The sequence below is a fragment of the Vipera berus genome (assembly GCF_964194415.1).
Source record: "Vipera berus genome assembly, chromosome: 1".
In the NCBI taxonomy this organism is placed as follows: domain Eukaryota; kingdom Metazoa; phylum Chordata; class Lepidosauria; order Squamata; family Viperidae; genus Vipera; species Vipera berus.
This window is the reverse complement of record NC_138202.1, coordinates 16,062,813-16,082,397: the sequence shown is the minus strand read 5'-3', so window position 1 is coordinate 16,082,397 and position 19,585 is coordinate 16,062,813.

Here is a 19,585-nt window from a genome sequence, read left to right as displayed (position 1 = left end):
AAGCAAACAGGGGCGGAGATAATGTATACTGTTTAGGCGCTTCTGATAGATTGTAACCTCCAAAGCCTAAGCAATCGGGCCATGGGGGAGGGAATGGGGCGTTGTGATAGGTTGTATAATAATGTGTGATTTTGAAACTTGTGAGTGTGGTTCAGCGTTTGGCTATGTTGCATTGTTTGCCTTCCTGAATCTACCGCGCTTTGCAAACCATTGCTTTTTAGACTTTTTTTGTGAAGTCTAATAAATTTCTTTTCTATTTGTAACTCAAACTGAGTGGATTTCAATTTGTGTCTGTTTTGTGTCCAACAGTTAGTTTCCATCCGTTGCTTCTTGTCCTGCCTTCAGGCGCTTTGGAGAAGAGGTGCTTACTCCAAACGTCTTGAAGCAAATGACTTTTCTAAAAATCAAAATCATTAAAAGCAAAAGTACAAGAAGTAGACACAATATTCAAGGTACAGTCAAACCAATAATGACTGGAGAGTAACAATGATTTCTTTTGATCCTGAGCCTATTCAGGTAGGTCAGGGGTGTCAAACTCAATTTCATTGAGGGCCGCATCAGCATTGCGGTTGCGCTCAGGGGGCCGGGTGGGTATGGCCAGGGTGGGCGTGGCCTACTGGGTGGGCATGGCTAGAGTGCGTATGGCCTACTGGGTGGGCATGGCCAGCTCTACATCGTTCGCATCAAGGGTGCCTATGGGGGCCTGGGCAGGAGTGGGACAGATCTGAGGGTCTCTGGCAGGAGGAGGGTCTCTGGGTCAGGGCCAAGGCAGTGGGGGCCGTTCCCTCACTGTTTCCAGGATGGCTTCGCGGGCCACTTGAAACCACTTCACGGGCCGGATCTGGCCCCCGGGCCTTGTTTATGTTTATGTTTGTTTTATGTTTTATTTGATTTCTATACCGCCCTTCTCCCTAGGGACTCAGGGCGGTTCACAGGGCATATATAAATAACGGTACAAAAGTTAAAAAGAAATTAAATCAATGCCCAGTTAAAACAAAATACAATACTAAAAACACCAAATTTAAAACCCATAATCCCCCATCAGGCCAGACCAGCTAATTCGAATAAGTGGGTCTTCAACCCGCGACGGAAGGTTCGGAGGTCTGATGCCATCCGGAGCTCCACCGGCAGTTGGTTCCATAATGCCGGAGCGCCCACAGAGAAGGCCCTCCCCCTGGGGGCCACCAGTCGGCATTCCCTGACCGGAGGCACCCTGAGGAGGCCCTCTCTGTGGGCACGTACTGGGCAGAGGGAAGTTGACGCCGGCAGCAGGTGGTCCCTGAGGTAACCCGGACCCATGCCATGTAAGGACTTGAAGATCATAACCAAGACCTTGAACCTCACCCGGAAGACAACTGGTAGCCAATGCAGCTCGCGGAGCAAAGGTGTAACATGGGAGTACCGGGAAACTCCCAAGACAACTCTCGCGGCCACATTCTGCACCAGTTGGAGCCTCCGAGTGGTCTTCAAGGAAAGCCCCATGTAGAGAGCATTACAGTAGTCAAGGCGAGAGGTCACGAGCGCATGAGTGACCGTACACAAGGCATCCCGGTCCAGATAGGGCCGCAACTGGCGCACCAGGCGAACCTGGGCGAAAGCCCCCCTAGTCACGGCCACTATATGATCTTCCAGGGTAAGCCGTGAATCTAGGAGGACTCCCAAGTTGCGAGTCCTATCCACGGGGGGTAAGAGCTCACCCCCCATTGAAAGAGATGGAACATTTTGAATGTCCCGGGATGCCGGAATGTACAGCCACTCAGTCTTGTCAGGGTTGAGTTGAAGTCTGTTCCTCCCCATCCAGACCCGAACCGCCTCCAGGCAACGGGACATCACAGCGAGGGCATCACTGGGGTGGTTTGGGGTCGAAAAGAAAAGTTGGGTATCATCGGCATATTGATGATACCCAACTCCAAAACCACGAATGATCTCACCCAGCGGTTTCATGTAGATGTTGAACAGGAGAGGCGAGAGAACCGACCCCTGAGGAACTCCACAAACGAGAGACCTAGGGGCCGATCTCTGCCCCCCTGCCAACACCGACTGCGAGCGTCCCAGGAGATAGGAGGAGAACCACTGAAGAACTGTGCCTCCCACTCCCAATCCCCTGAGACGCCGCAGCAAGATACCATGGTCGATGGTATCGAAAGCCGCCGAGAGGTCTAATAGGACTAGGACAGAGGAATATCCCCTATCCCGAGCCCTCCAGAGATCATTCACCAGCGCGACCAATGCCGTCTCCGTGCTGTAACCGGGCCTGAAACCCGATTGGTAGGGGTCCAAATAATCCGCTTCATCCAGGACCAGAGGGAGCTGATGCGCCACCACACTCTCGACAACCTTCGCAAGAAAGCGAAGGTTGGAGACTGGACGAACGTTGTTCAATACAGCTGGGTCCAAGGCAGGCTTCTTGAGGAGAGGTCTCACCACCGCCTCCTTCAAGACGGTGGGGAAATAACCCTCACTCAAGGAAGCAGATATAACCGCCTGGAGCCAGCCTCGTGTCCTCTCCCTAGCTGCATAAACCAGCCAGGAAGGGCACGGGTCCAACAAACATGTGGAGGAGCTCAGCCTCCCCATAATCCTGTCCACTTCATCAGGGGTCACAGAATCAAACTCTTCCCAGGTAACATTGACAAGACCGCTCGTGTCCTGATCGCCAGACTCTGCCCAGTTGGAGTCCAAACCGGTCCGAATCCGAGCGATTTTATCCGACAGATGTTGACTAAATTCCTCGGCACGACCCTGCAAGGGATCCTCCCTCACCTCCTGATTAAGAAGTGAGCGAGTCACCCTAAACAGGGCAGCCGGGCGATTATCTGCGGACGCGATGAGGGTAGAGAATAGTTACACCTCGCCACCCTCATCGCTGCGAGATAAGACCTAATGTAGGTTCTTAACCGCAACCGGTCGGGTTCGGATCGGCTAGACCTCCAACAGCTCTCTAGGCCCCGTTTCCGACGCTTCATCTCCCGGAGCTCCGCGGAGAACCATGGAGCTCGCTGGGATCTGCGCCGGGTCAGGGGCCGCAAGGGTACAACCCGGTCAAGTGCCTCAGTGGCTGCCCTTTCCCAGGCTTCCACTAAGGCATCCGCCGAGCTGTGAGCAATGGAGGCAGGTGGGGACCCCAGCGCCGCTTGGAATCTATCAGGATCCATTAAGCGTCTGGGGCGGTACCTGTTGTGACTCAGGGCCAGCCTGTGGTTTCGGCAGCCGGCTCAGATGTGTCGGATGACTCAGATGAAGGGGAGGAGGACCGTGTGGGAGACGAACCGGCTGATGATGGTTTGGAGGCTTTGCAGAGCCCTCAGCCGGGGACCTCTTCTCAGCTGCGTGAGCCCGAGAGTGCGGAGGAAGATGACCCACAGCTGGCCCTGTTCAAGGACACCCGACGCAGGAGGCAGTCGAGCAGGAACAAACAAAGAAAGGCTGTGAGACTCCTCGGGAGGAGGCACAGGGAGACCACGCCCTGAGCTCTCTATAAAAGGAGTGTTTGGGGAGGGGCTGGTTGCTGAAAGCAACTTTTCCGCTTGAGAAGATAAGCTCTAGTGTTTTTGTTAACTGCGTAATAAATCTTGGCAGATGCCTTTTAGCCTTGGACGCTCTCCAGTCTCTTCTTTCTGAATAGGGGTTTGCCTTATTACAAGGCCAGAAGAGGGCTGTCTTGTGTGTTTACTATTAAATCTTGGCAGAAGCCTTTTAGCCTTGGACGCTTTCCAGTCTCTTCTTTTGATTAGGGGTGCGAGAAGAGGGCTGGTTCAGAACAGTTTGCTTTCAGCCACCCACCCCTTAATACTACGATGGAGCAGCTTCTTGCCGAGAATGCCCAGCTCAACCAGCAACTCACCTTGCTGGCCACTCAGGTGGCACAACTGCAGGCTCAGGTACATGCTGCCCCCCCACCCAGGAGGAAATGTCAGATAGCTATGCCGGATAAATTTGCTGGTAAACCAGAACTGTTTCCTGCCTTCCTGGGACAATGCCAGCTTTATATCAGCGTGAGAGCAGCTGATTTCCCCACTGACCGAGATAAGGTGGGATTCGTGTTGAGCCTTCTGTCGGGAGATGCAGCTCGTTGGGGCACGCCTCTGTTGGCACAGCCTAGCCCTTTGTTGGATAACTTTGGGGGGTTTTGTGACCATATGCGCCTCATGTACGAGGACCCGATTAAGGCGCAGACCGCCACCCGACGCCTGAAAGCTTTGAGGCAGGGTCAGCGCCCTCTACAGGCCTATATCAGCGATTTCCGGCTGCTTAGCCAGGATTCCGCCTGGAATGAGGCTGCGCTCGTGGATGCCTTTCAGGATGGCTTGTCAGAGGAGATGTTGGATGAGCTGGCCCGCGTGGACATTCCCTCAGACCTGAATGGGCTGATCCATCTTTGTCTGCGGATCGATGCCCGGCTGCAGCAGCGTAAGAGTCGCCGTGCCACCCCACAGACCCCTGCCGCCCCTGTTGTGCGTGAGCCCCCAGTCCAGAGGGAGGAGCCAATGGAGCTGGGTGCCGCCAGGTCCCGTCTATCGGTGACGGAAATGGACAGACGACGATCGGAGGGGTTGTGTTTTTACTGTGGGGACCCTGGACATTTGGCTGCTTCTTGCCCGAAGAAGCGTCAGCGGGCGTCAGTGACCAAGCCTGCCCCGAGAAAGTCCCCTGCTTTGCTATCGGGAAACGGCCCGAGCCCGATCTAGACGGTGTGAAAGATCGGGCGACCCACAACGATCACGCCGAGCGACGCCGTTCCGACGGTGCCTGTGAACCTCCACGGCATTTGATTCTGGAGGCACGACTGATCCTTCCTGGCAAGCCAGAGGGGATTCCGGTCCATGCCTTAATTGACTCTGGGGCTACCACTAACTTTATGGATTCGGCCTTTGTGGCCAAATGGGCTGTTCCCCAGTGTCCGGTGGATCCGCCCATGCTTGTGGAGACCATCGATGGTCGAGTGCTCCTGTCCGGGCCTATCACGGCCGCCACGCAACCCGTGTGTATGGCCATCAGTACCCATGTGGAGGCCATTCAGTTCTACGTCACTTCGGATCTGCACTTCCCCGTGGTCTTGGGACTGGCGTGGCTCCGGGCGCATGATCCACAGATCTATTGGTCTCAGAACTTGGTCACCTTCCCAAGTTTGCAGTGCGTGGACCACACCCGCCATATCTGTGCCGGCCAGGTGGAGGGTTCCCCAGGGGTTTCCTTGCCTCCCGAACTGTCCGACTTTGCTGACGTGTTCAGCGAGTCAGAGGCGGACCAATTACCCCTGCACAGGCCCTACGACTGCTCCATTGACCTAGTCCCTGATGCGCCTCTCCCAGTGGGGCGTTTGTACTCCATGTCGGAGCCCGAGTTGGCTGCATTGCGGGACTTCCTGACAAAGAACTTGGCTCGTGGTTTCATCCGGCCCTCGTCCTCGCCAGTGTCTGCGCCCGTGCTCTTCGTCAAAAAGAAGTCGGGCGAGTTACGGCTTTGCTGTGACTACCGGAAACTCAACGCTATCACGGTGCGTAACCGCTACCCGCTGCCCCTCATCCCCGAGCTCTTGGACCGACTCCGGGAGGCTAAGATCTTCACGAAACTGGACCTGCGTGGAGCTTACAACCTCGTCAGGGTTCGGCCGGGTGATGAGTGGAAGACGGCGTTTGGTACTCGCTATGGACATTTCGAGTACACGGTGATGCCGTTTGGCCTGACCAACGCCCCCGCTGTGTTTCAGCATTTTATGAATGACATCTTTTGGGATCTGTTGGACCAGTTTGTTGTGATTTACCTGGACGACATCCTGATTTACTCCCCGTCGCGTGAAGCGCATCATCAGCATCTCCGTCAGGTCCTGCAGCGCCTCCGGAAACATCGGCTGTTTGCCAAGTTGGAGAAGTGCCAGTTCTACCAGGTGACCAATGATTTCTTGGGCCACCGCATTTCTCCTGAGGGCATCGCCATGGAACCGAGTAAAGTTGAGTCGTTGCAGAGTTGGCAACCCCCGCGTCGCGTGAAGGATATTCAGCGACTTCTTGGATTTGCCAACTACTATCGGACATTCATCCCTGGCTTTGCTGCCTTGACAGCCCCCCTCACTCGGCTCCTGCAGAAGAAGACTCGGTTCCAGTGGAACGCCCCCGAACAACAGGCGTTCCAAGCTTTGAAGGACGCCTTCATGAAGGAGCCCATCTTGAAGCATCCTGACCCGCAACGGCCGTTTGTCGTGGAGGCGGACGCCTCCGACATTGCCATTGGGGCCGTGTTGCTCCAGGCAGCGACGCCCAACGGTACCCTTTTCCCTTGCGCGTATCACTCTCGGAAATTGAATCCCTCGGAGCGCAACTATACCATCTGGGAGAAGGAGCTGCTGGCCATCAAGGCGGCGTTCGAGGCTTGGAGGCATCATCTGGAGGGGGCGCGGCATCAAATCGAGGTCCGGACGGACCACAAGAATCTGGAAAGCCTGCAGACCGCTCGGAATTTGAACCAACGCCAGATCCGGTGGTCCCTCTTCTTTGCGAGGTTTGACTTCCGGGTGCGGTACATACCAAGCGGGCACAACCAGAGAGCGGATGCTCTGTCCAGGAAGCCCGAGTACACCCGAGTGGAAGACAAGCTTCCACCCAGGACCGTGATCCCCGTCGAGTCTTTTGCTGCGGTGCGGGAGCCGGTGGATATACGGGCTCGGATCCGGGAGGCGCAGCAGCAGGAGGCGTGGGTGGCTCAGCGGAAGGAAGAGGTGGGGCCAGATTCGCCTTGGTCGGTCACGGATGGACTCCTGTATTATCGTGACCGGCTCTATGTTCCAGGAGGGCCACTCAGGGGACTCGTCCTCAGCCAATGTCATGATAACCCGGCTGCGGGGCATTTTGGCCTGTTCAAGACTCTGAACCTGGTCTCCCGTACGTTCTGGTGGCCCCGAGTCCGACACGATGTCCAGTCTTATGTCACCTCCTGCGTCCCATGCAGGCAGGCCAAGTCAGCGACAGGGGCCCCGCCTGGTTTACTGCAGCCTTTGCCAACGCCCAAGAGACCCTGGGGGGCTGTGTCCATGGACTTTCTGACGGATCTACCCCCATCCTCCGGCTTCACGACAGTGTTTGTGGTGGTGGACATGTTGACCAAGATGGCGCACTTCATCCCCTGTCGCGGCTTACCGTCAGCTCGCGCCACTAGTCGCATGTTCATCCAACAGGTGTTCCGGCTGCACGGCCTTCCCGATAGAGTCGTCTCCGATAGGGGGGCCCAGTTTACAGCCCGCTTCTGGCAGGAGTTGATGCGGGCGTTGGACATTAAGGTTTGCCTCTCGTCCGCGCATCATCCTCAGACCGACGGGGGTACCGAGAAGGTCATCGGCATCTTAGAGCAGTATCTGCGCTGCTACGTTAACCTGCAGCAGGACAATTGGGTGGACTATTTGGCCATAGCCGAGTTTGCCTTTAACAACTCGCAGCACACCTCCACGCAGATGACACCGTTCTTGGCCAATGTGGGTTATCACCCCCGGTTTTTCCCCCTTTCTCCCGTGGACTCACCGGAGCCGGCAGCGAACGAATTCATGGCGGAGTTACAGGCGATCCATCGGTTGGTGCGACGGCAGCTGGAGAAGGCCAAGGCCGACTACAAGAGGTTCGCCGATCGGTCGAGAAGGGATACGCCTCCACTATCGGTGGGGGATCGGGTCTGGCTGTCCACCAGGAACCTACCATCCACTCGGCCGGCGAGGAAGCTGGACCACCGTTACCTTGGACCGTTCCCAGTCGAGGCCGTCATCAACCCGGTCGCCTATCGTTTAACTCTGCCACGTTCCCTGCGCGTGCACCCCGTCTTCCATCGGTCCTTGTTGGTCCCCGAACAACCGGCTTGTCCACTTCGCCAAGCGGAACCTCCCCCATCAGGACCTCGTGATGGCGACAGCACCCCCGAGTACGAGGTCGCCAGCATCAGGGATTCCCGCTGGCTGAAAGGTCGCTTCCAGTACCTGATCGAGTGGAAAGGGTACGGGCCGGAGGACTTCACATGGGAAGACGCGACCGCCGTTCATGCCCCTGCGTTGGTGACTGTGTTTCACGAACAGTTCCCATCCCGACCGCATCCGGATCGGCAGACCCGGGGGAAGGGCCCTGCGGTGCGGGATAGTGTTGTGACTCAGGGTCAGCCTGTGGGTCCGACAGCCGGCTCCGATGTATCGGAGGACTCAGATGGGGAGGAGGGAAACGAACCGGCTGATGATGATTTGGAGACTTTGCAGAGTCCTCAGCCGGGAACCTCTGCTCAGCTGTGTGAGCCCGAGAGTGCGGAGGATGATGACCCACAGCTGGCCCTGTTCAAGGACGCCCGACGCAGGAGGCAGTCGAGCAGGGACAAACAAAGGAAGGCTATGGGACTCCTCGGGAGGAGGCACAGGGAGACCACGCCCTGAGCTCTCTATAAAAGGAGTGTTTGGGGAGGGGCTGGTTGCTGAAAGCAACTCTTTTGCTTGAAGATAAGCTCTTGTGTGTTTACTATTAAATCTTGGCAGAAGCCTTTTAGCCTTGGACGCTTTCCAGTCTCTTCTTTTGATTAGGGGTGCGAGAAGAGGGCTGGTTCAGAACAGGCTGGTTCAGAACAGTTTGCTTTCAGCCCCCACCCCTTATTACTACGATGGAGCAGCTTCTTGCCGAGAATGCCCAGCTCACTCAGCAACTTACTTTGCTGGCAGCTCAGGTGGCTCAACTGCAAGCTCAGGTACATGCTGCACCCCCACCCAGGAGGAAATGTCAGATAGCTATGCCGGATAAATTTGCTGGTAATCCAGAACTGTTTCCTGCCTTCCTGGGACAATGCCAGCTTTTTATCAGCGTGAGAGCAGTTGATTTCCCCACTGACCGAGATAAGGTGGGATTCGTGTTGAGCCTTCTGTCGGGAGATGCAGCTCGTTGGGGCACGCCTCTGTTGGCACAGCCTAGCCCTTTGTTGGATAACTTTGGGGGGTTTTGTGACCATATGCGCCTCATGTACGAGGACCCGATTAAGGCGCAGACTGCCACCCGACGCCTGAAAGTTTTGAGGCAGGGTCAGCGCCCTCTACAGGCCTATATCAGCGATTTCCGGCTGCTTAGCCAGGATTCCGCCTGGAATGAGGCTGCGCTCGTGGATGCCTTTCAGGATGGCTTGTCAGAGGAGATGTTGGATGAGCTGGCCCGCGTGGACATTCCCTCAGATCTGAATGGGCTGATCCATCTTTGTCTGCGGATCGATGCCCGGTTGCAGCAGCGAAAGAGTCGCCGTGCCACCCCACAGACCCCTGCCGCCCCTGTTGTGCGTGAGCCCCCAGTCCAGAGGGAGGAGCCAATGGAGCTGGGTGCCGCCAGGTCCCGTCTATCGGTGACGGAAATGGACAGACGACGATCGGAGGGGTTGTGTTTTTACTGTGGGGACCCTGGACATTTGGCTGCTTCTTGTCCAAAGAAGCGTCAGCGGGCATCAGTGACCAAGCCGGCCCCGAGAAAGTCCCCTGCTTTGCTGTCGGGAAACGGCCCGAGCCCGATCTAGACGGTGTGAAAGATCGGGCGACCCACAACGACCACGCCGAGCGATGCCGTTCCGACGGTGCCTGTGAACCTCCACGGCATTTGATTTTGGAGGCACGTCTGATCCTTCCTGGCAAGCCAGAGGGGATTCCGGTCCATGCCTTAATTGACTCTGGGGCTACCACTAACTTTATGGATTCGGCCTTTGTGGCCAAATGGGCTGTTCCCCAGTGTCCAGTGGATCCGCCCATGCTTGTGGAGACCATCGATGGTCGAGTGCTCCTGTCTGGGCCTATTACGGCCGCCACGCAACCCGTGTGTATGGCCATCAGTACCCATGTGGAGGCCATTCAGTTCTACGTCACTTCGGATCTGCACTTCCCCGTGGTCTTGGGACTGGCGTGGCTCCGGGCGCATGATCCACAGATCTATTGGTCTCAGAACTTGGTCACCTTTCCAAGTTTGCAGTGCGTGGACCACACCCGCCATATCTGTGCCGGCCAGGTGGAGGGTTCCCCAGGGGTTTCCTTGCCTCCCGAACTGTCCGACTTTGCTGACGTGTTCAGCGAGTCAGAGGCGGACCAATTACCCCCGCACAGGCCCTACGACTGCTCCATTGACCTAGTCCCTGATGCGCCTCTCCCAGTGGGGCGTTTGTACTCCATGTCGGAGCCCGAGTTGGCTGCATTGCGGGACTTCCTGACAAAGAATTTGGCTCGTGGTTTCATCCGGCCCTCGTCCTCGCCAGTGTCTGCGCCCGTGCTCTTCGTCAAAAAGAAGTCGGGCGAGTTACGGCTTTGCTGTGACTACCGGAAACTCAACGCCATCACGGTGCGTAACCGCTACCCACTGCCCCTCATCCCCGAGCTCTTGGACCGACTCCGGGAGGCTAAGATCTTCACGAAACTGGACCTGCGTGGAGCTTACAACCTCGTCAGGGTTCGGCCGGGGGATGAGTGGAAGACGGCGTTTGGTACTCGCTATGGACATTTCGAGTACACGGTGATGCCGTTTGGCCTGACCAACGCCCCCGCTGTGTTTCAGCATTTTATGAACGATATCTTTCGGGATCTGTTGGACCAGTTTGTCGTGATTTACCTGGACGACATCCTGATTTACTCCCCGTCGCGTGAAACGCATCATCAGCATCTCCGTCAGGTCCTGCAGCGCCTCCGGAAACATCGGCTGTTTGCCAAGTTGGAGAAGTGCCAGTTCTACCAGGTGACCATCGATTTCCTGGGTCACCGCATTTCTCCTGAGGGCATCGCCATGGAGCCGAGTAAAGTCGAGTCGTTGCAGAGTTGGCAACCCCCGCGTCGCGTGAAGGACGTTCAGCGACTCCTTGGATTTGCCAACTACTATCGGACATTCATCCCTGGCTTTGCTGCCTTGACAGCCCCCCTCACCCGGCTCCTGCAGAAGAAGACTCGGTTCCAGTGGAACGCCCCCGAACAACAGGCGTTCCAGGCTTTGAAGGACGCCTTCATGAAGGAGCCCATCTTGAAACATCCCGACCCGCAACGGCCGTTTGTCGTGGAGGCGGACGCCTCCGACATTGCCATTGGGGCCGTGTTACTCCAGGCAACGACGCCCAGCGGTACCCTTTTCCCTTGCGCGTATCACTCTCGGAAATTGAACCCCTCGGAGCGCAACTATACCATCTGGGAGAAGGAGCTGCTGGCCATCAAGGCGGCGTTCGAGGCTTGGAGGCATCATCTGGAGGGGGCGCGGCATCAGATCGAGGTCCGGACGGACCACAAGAATCTGGAAAGCCTGCAGACCGCTCGGAATTTGAACCAACGCCAGATCCGATGGTCCCTCTTCTTTGCGAGGTTTGACTTCCGGGTGCGGTACATACCAAGCGGACACAACCAGAGAGCGGATGCTCTGTCCAGGAAGCCCGAGTACACCCGAGCGGAAGACAAGCTTCCGCCCAGGACAGTGATCCCCGTCGAGTCTTTTGCTGCGGTGCGGGAGCCGGTGGATATACGGGCTCGGATCCGGGAGGCGCAGCAGCAGGAGGTGTGGGTGGCGCAGCGGAAGGAAGAGGTGGGGCCAGATTCGCCTTGGTCGGTCACGGATGGACTCCTGTATTATCGTGACCGGCTCTATGTTCCAGGAGGGCCACTCAGGGGACTCGTCCTCAGCCAGTGTCATGATAACCCGGCTGCGGGGCATTTTGGCCTGTTCAAGACTCTGAACCTGGTCTCCCGTACCTTCTGGTGGCCCCGAGTCCGACACGATGTCCAGTCTTATGTCACCTCCTGCATTCCTTGCAGGCAGGCCAAGTCAGCGACAGGGGCCCCGCCTGGTTTACTGCAGCCCTTGCCAACACCCAAGAGACCCTGGGGGGCTGTGTCCATGGACTTTCTGACGGATCTACCCCCATCCTCCGGCTTCACGACAGTGTTTGTGGTGGTGGACATGCTGACCAAGATGGCGCACTTCATCCCTTGTCGCGGCTTACCGTCAGCTCGCGCCACTAGTCGCATGTTCATCCAACAGGTGTTCCGGCTGCACGGCCTTCCCGATAGAGTCGTCTCCGATAGGGGGGCCCAGTTTACAGCCCGCTTCTGGCAGGAGTTGATGCGGGCGTTGGACATTAAGGTTTGCCTCTCGTCCGCGCATCATCCACAAACCGACGGGGGTACCGAGAAGGTCATCGGCATCTTAGAGCAGTATCTGCGCTGCTACGTTAACCTGCAGCAGGACAATTGGGTGGACTATTTGGCCATAGCCGAGTTTGCCTTTAACAACTCGCAGCACACCTCCACGCAGATGACACCGTTCTTGGCCAATGTGGGTTATCACCCCCGGTTTTTCCCCCTTTCTCCTGTGGACTCATCGGAGCCGGCAGCGAACGAATTTATGGCGGAGTTACAGGCGATCCATCGGTTGGTGCGACGGCAGCTGGAGAAGGCCAAGGCCGACTACAAGAGGTTCGCCGATCGGTCGAGAAGGGATACGCCTCCACTATCGGTGGGGGATCGGGTCTGGCTGTCCACCAGGAACCTACCATCCACTCGGCCGGCGAGGAAGCTGGACCACCGTTACCTTGGTCCGTTCCCAGTCGAGGCCGTCATCAATCCGGTCGCCTATCGTTTAACTCTGCCACGTTCCCTGCGCGTGCACCCCGTCTTCCATCGGTCCTTGTTGGTCCCCGAACAACCGGCCTGTCCACTTCGCCAAGCGGAACCTCCCCCATCAGGAACTCGTGATGGAGGCAGCACCCCCGAGTACGAGGTCGCCAGCATCAGGGATTCCCGCTGGCTGAAAGGTCGCTTCCAGTACCTGATCGAGTGGAAAGGGTACGGGCCGGAGGACTTCACATGGGAAGACGCGACCGCCGTTCATGCCCCTGCGTTGGTGACTGCGTTTCACGAACAGTTCCCATCCCGACCGCATCCGGATCGGCAGACCCGGGGGAAGGGCCCTGCGGTGCGGGATAGTGTTGTGACTCAGGGCCAGCCTGTGGTTTCGGCAGCCGGCTCAGATGTGTCGGATGACTCAGATGAAGGGGAGGAGGACCGTGTGGGAGACGAACCGGCTGATGATGGTTTGGAGGCTTTGCAGAGCCCTCAGCCGGGGACCTCTTCTCAGCTGCGTGAGCCCGAGAGTGCGGAGGAAGATGACCCACAGCTGGCCCTGTTCAAGGACGCCCGACGCAGGAGGCAGTCGAGCAGGAACAAACAAAGAAAGGCTGTGAGACTCCTCGGGAGGAGGCACAGGGAGACCACGCCCTGAGCTCTCTATAAAAGGAGTGTTTGGGGAGGGGCTGGTTGCTGAAAGCAACTTTTCCGCTTGAGAAGATAAGCTCTAGTGTTTTTGTTAACTGCGTAATAAATCTTGGCAGATGCCTTTTAGCCTTGGACGCTCTCCAGTCTCTTCTTTCTGAATAGGGGTTTGCCTTATTACAAGGCCAGAAGAGGGCTGGTTCTGAACAGTACCATCTAATTGGCTCCGTACCCCCACGGCGGGGGGTGGCAAAACGGAAGACCAGCCGCAGGAGATGATGATCGGTCCATGACAGGGGCATAATAAATGGAGAGCCCCCACCAAGATCATCCAACCACCGTCTAGATAAAAAAATCAGGTCAAGGGTGTGACCTCCCTCATGAGTTGGTTCAGAAATTACTTGCGTCAGGTCCATGGCCGTCATGGAAGCCATGAACTCCCGAGCTAGCTCAGATGAACCTCCCAGGGATGGTAGATTGAAGTCTCCCAAAACTATAAGTTTGGGAAACTCAACCACCAACCCCGAGAGGATATCGAGCAGCTCGGGCAGGGCTGCCGCTGTGCGACTAGGCGAAATGTACACCAGCAGCAAGCCCAACTGCGCCCCAGAACCAAATCTCACAAAGAGAGACTCACACCCGACTATCTGAGAAACGGTGGTCTCCCGCGGACATAAGGTCTCCCTAATAGTAACCGCCACTCCCCCACCCCTACCATGAGCTCGTGGCCGGTGTAGCACCCGGAAGCCTGGTGGGCAGAGGTCAACCAAAGGGACCCCACCCTCTGGGCCCAACCAAGTCTCCGTGATGCAAGCCAGGTCCGCATGCTCACCCTCAACTAAATCCCTAACGAGGGGAGCTTTGTTGACTACGGACCTGGCATTCAGATACACCAGCTGGAGCTCAGGAGGCTGCACATCCTCGCTCCCGGGACCTCGGGGAAGAAGCAGAGGGTCGGAGCGCCTCACCGCTTGCAAGTAGCGGAGATGGCGCTCCCGGTAGCGATACGGCCCCCTGTCTATCCGCCTGCTGCCATTCCCCGTCGTGGGAATTGGTAATCCCACGACCCGCTCGTGAGCTCCGGAGACAACGACACCCTGTTCTCCCGCCGCGCGGTCAGACCCAAGTCTGGCCTGAGCCATAGTTGATTGGCCACCCCCCATAGCCAAACAACCCCCATCTCCCACCCCTCTCCCCAACCCCATAAAAAATTTTGATAAAAAAGTAATCAGGGGCCTCCTATTAAATTTGTGTTGACGGCCCCTGCCCCTGCCCAGCCATCTCTCAGGGTCCCAAAACTCGGGCCCTTCATCGAGGTTAAGAGAATTTAAAGAGGCGGGTCGCACCCAGGCGAGAGGGGCACCCCTGAGAGCGAGCAAGTCCGTGCTGGTGTATTGTCGCATAATAGTCCAACAAGTCCAGGATAGGCAGTCCCAAAGGTGGTCATGTCCGTAGGAGGATCGAAGGCCGGAGAAAGAAATATCTGGATCCACACCCAACTGCACTGCCACTCAGTTGGGTGCCCCGGTAAACCGGCCACCCCCCGCCCTCTCACGGCGGGTTGCAACTCTGTTCCCGGGGGTGGTCCAAGATTATACTCTGGGTAGGCATGCCCCATAGAGCTCCCACCTCTATGGGGCTGCAGATGTAAAAGCAAGCCACTCTCCCACCGTGGCTGGTACCCAGAACCGACCAAATCCAAAGGGGAGGGGGGGGGAGTAGGCAGATGTATTTAAGGCAGAAGGGTAGGCAGGCTGAGATAGAAAGGGTAGTCTGAAAGCCTCATCACCGCCACTAGAACGGTCCAAAAGCGGTGCAAAAAGCACCTGTCGCCGTTGCTTCGTTGACATAGCCTGTGGTCGTCTTCTCCGCCACTGAAACGGTCCGAAGACGCCATAGCCGACACAAGCAGTCCAAAGTGGCACAGAAGACATCATCGCCGCTTGGATAACTCGCAGTCGCTCTCTCCGCCGCCGAAACGGCCCGAGGACGACGACGTCACCAGAAGCAGCCTGATGCGGCCTGGGGCAAGGTGAAAACGCCACCGCCGGCGAAAGGGGCCAAAAGCCCAGAAAACGCCACAGCCAGCCGCCGGCCTCCACAAACGGCCCGAATAGGCTCGAAAACACTGGTGGCGCCGAAGCGGCCCGAAAGCAGACCAGATGTTGCCACTCGGGCCAGAAGGTCCCGGAAATGTCACCACTTGGTGCTGGTCGCTGAAAACGGCCAAAGCATACCACTGCTACCGTCGCCATTGTCGCCAGATGCGGGCCATCACCGCTGCCGAATGCGGCCCGAAGGACCGCCGCCACCAGCGCCGATGCCCACGCCGTCGCCGCCATTGCCACCGCCAAGCCGGATCCACAGGCGTCTCCCTCGACGACCAAAGGCAGCCCAAAAGCGTCGAAGGCGGCTCGAAACGGCCCGGGGAAGCAGGAAACGCTGCCACTGAGCGCGGCCCGAGAAACCGCCGCCGCCAGCGCCAAGGCCGCCGCCCACGCCGTCGCCGCCATCGCCGCCGCCAAGTCGGGCCCACAGGCGTCTCCCTCGCCAACCGGGAACAGCCTGAAAGCGTCGAAGGCGGCCCGAAACGGCCCGGGGAAGCAGGAAACGCCGCCGCCGAGCGCGGCCCAAGAAACCGCCGCTGCCAGCGCCGAGGCCGCCGCCCACGCCACCGCCGCCATCACCGCCGCCAAAGCGGACCTCCAGGCATCCTCCTCGCCGACCGGGAACAGCCCGAGAGCGCCGAGGCAGCCCAAAACGGCCCGGAGCAGCAGGGAACAGCAGGAACGCCGGAGTCGGCCACGAACAGCTGAGGACGGTCCGAGGAAGGCAAGCAGCAGAAGGCAAGCAGCAAAAGGCGAACGGATGGAAAGGCGACGAATGTAAAAGAGCAGGGCAGCAGACAGACAGGTGGAAGTTCAAGTGCCAGTTTCATCAACCTCTAGCTGCCCCAGTGCCTATAACAATAAACCCCCAATCCCCATCCCAGAAAGCCTAAAGGCTCCTGAGGGGCTCCAAGGGACGCCTAGTTACTGGAGCTCGCGGAGCTCAGTCAAGCACGTCCGCCATCTTGGGCATGTGTTTGACATGTCTGAGGTAGGTCCTCAACTTACAAGATAATTGAGCCCCAAATTTCTGTTGCTAAGTAAGATATTTGTTAAGTTAGTTTTGCCCCATTTTACCATCTTTCTTGCCACAGTTGTTAAGCGAATCACTGCAGTTGATAAGTTAGTAGCCCGTTTATTAAGTGAATTTGGCTTCCCCATTGACTTTGCTTGTGAGAAGGTGCAAAAGTGATCACATGACCTTGGGACAGAGCAAAGGTCGTAAATATGAACCAGTTGCCAAGCATCTGAATTTTGATTACACATGATCATAGGGATGCTGCCAAGGTCATAAGTCACATTTTTCAGTGCATTTTTGAATGGTCACTAAATGAACAGTTATACGTCAAGGACTACCTGTACTTGTGTGGATGCAAGCTAGGCTTATATTTGCTTTTTTTGCAGCGACATCACATCGTTGGCTCATGGGGAGATTATGCTTTACCCAGACATTCAGATCCTTTTCTCATGTACTGCTGTTAATAGGGTCCCCCAATCCTATATCCTTTCCTCTTTTAAAAAAGAAAATAGTACACCAAAAGTACAAATGGTATGGCAGTGGAATAAGAGAATAAGAGAATTTGGAAGGGATCTTGGAGGTCTTCTAGTCCAACCCCCTGCCCAGGCAGGAAACCCTATACCAGACATGTCAAACACAAGGCCCAGGGGCCGGATCCAGCCCGTGAAGTGGTTTCATGCAGCCCGCGAAGCCATCCTGGAAACAGTGAGGGAACGGCCCCCACTGCCTTGGCCCTGGCCCAGAGACCCTCAGATCTGTCCCACTCCTACCCAGGCCCCCATAGGCACCCTTGATGCGAATGATGTAGAGCTGGCCACGCCCACCCATTAGGCCACGTCTACCCTGGCCATACCCACCCGGCCCCCTGAGGGCAACCGCAGTGCTGATGCAGCCCTCAATGAAATTGAGTTTGACACCCCTGCCCTATACCATTTCAGACAAATGGCTGTCCAATCTCTTCTTTAAAACTTCCACCCACAACTTCTAGAGGCAAGTTGTTCCACTGATTAATTGCTCTGTCAGAAAATTTCTCCTTAGTTCTTGGTCGCCCCTCTCCTTGATTAATTTCCATCCATTTCTTTTTGTCCTTCCCTCAGGTGCTTTGGAAATTAGCTTGACTCCCTCTTCTTTGTGGCAACCCCTGAGATATTGAAAGACTGATTTCATGTCACCCCTAGCCCTTTCATTAAACTAGGCATACCCAATTCTTGCAACCATTTTTCATATATTTTAGCCTCCAGTCCCCTAATCATCTTTGTTGGTCTTCTCTGCACTCTTTTTAGAGTCTCAAAATCTTTTTTTATTCATGGTGACCAAAACTGGATGCAATATTTCAAGTGTGGTCTTACTAAGGCATTATAAAGCGGTACTTCATGTGATCTTGATTCTATCCCTCTGTTAACACAGCCTAGGACTGTCTTGGCTTTTCTCTCTCTCCACCAGCCATTTCTAACATGGAGTTCCTCCGTTGGGGCCCCAAGCCAACCAGCAGATCTTTCTGTAATCTCAGAAAGATCAGATCCTTTATCTGGCCTGTGGGCCCAATAAACCACACTAAAAAGGTGGAAAGGATTAAGACTTTTATTTGCAAATAAAAAGTTGCCCAGAAGCAGGCTCCACCTCTTTTGCAATGAACCTCTTTGATACAATTTTGAACTGTAAACATTTCACTATAATAAACCAATCATTAAAAACAATGTCATGCATGCATTCTCAGTAGCCATAGTAACATAGTTCAACTAAAGGTTAGAAGGTATACTAAATCTTTTACCTTATCAATAGCAACATTCCTTGGCACATCAGTACCATGGTGTTACCTATCACCTTAACAAGCAAGCATTCTTAAATAAAAAGATAGATGGTCTGGTTTTCCTCTCCTGCTGTTGCATCTGCCTAATGGGCAGGTTAATCAGCAGTGAAGGGACTACCATAGGTACAAAATGCCATAGCTGTAGCTGTGCACTAAATAATAAGCAATACATGAATTCAAATGGTTTATTAACACATAGATATGCTTTATCAATATACATAGATACATAAACTATCAATTAATAGTTTATTAATTCATAAAAATATAGATTAAAATGGATTAAAACAAGCCATCTCATCAACTTGATAAAATACCTTACAGAAGTCAAAGTATACTGGATACACTGCGATCCTAACATCAGCAGTTAAAGAATCATTTTATCAAAAAAAGGGAGATCATAGCTTGATGTTGCATGTTGGAAATCCACTTACATTTGGCGTGAACTGTTGTTGTTTTTTCCGACTACCTCTGGTCTCTTTTTTTTCCTTTTTCAAAAAAATAGTGGTGAACTATAACGAGCTATAACAAGCAACAGCCGCAAAATGTATCAGTGCTTGTATAATTTTAAAAATCAAAGTTCTAATTGAAATTAAAATAAACTAAAATGAAAGGAAACTGATAAAAATAGAACACATATTTTAATATAAGATTAATTCCATGGAACTTTATGAAATCATAGGGCTGAAAGGGATCTCTGAGGTCTTTTAGTCCAACCCTCTGCTCAAGACTTATACCAGCCCAGTCAAATGGTTGAACGATCTTTGTTTTTTGAAAACCTGCAGTCATAGGGGTCTAGGACAACTCGCCACAGCCAACTCACTGCTGCCAATTCAGCACAGCCAACTCGCCACAGCCAACTTGCTGCAGGACAAGTTGTTGCAGGGCAAAAGTTGCATAATATTGAAGAAATTGTGAAATAAAATCATTCAAGAAAGGATGCAAAAGGGGGGACAAAATGAAATGTGAATGACAAAAACTAAATTAATGTTTAATTATTTTAATTAAAATCGTTGAGTTGTCCTGCAGCAGGTTGGCCGTGGCGAATTGGCAGCGGTGATTTGACACACAACCCCAGGAGGTAAGCTATTCCATTGATTAACTGGTCTCACTGTCAGAAAATTTCTTCTTTCCTTCTATGTTGAATCTCTCTTTAACACGCTTTCACCCATTGCTTCTTGTTCTTCCCTCTGGTGCATTACAGCAGGGGTCCTCAACCCCCAGACCACAGACCACTACAGGGCTGTGACCAGTTTGGAAGTGGGCCACACGAGCTGCTGACCGGCAGACATCCGCATGCATGCACACAGCTCAACTTGTGTGAGCATCGGGCTGCTTTCATGGGCCGGTTCTTCTCTCTCCCCACCTCCCTCGTAGGGCTGGCAAGCCATAAAGGTTGGGGAACCACTGCATTACAGAATAAGTGAATC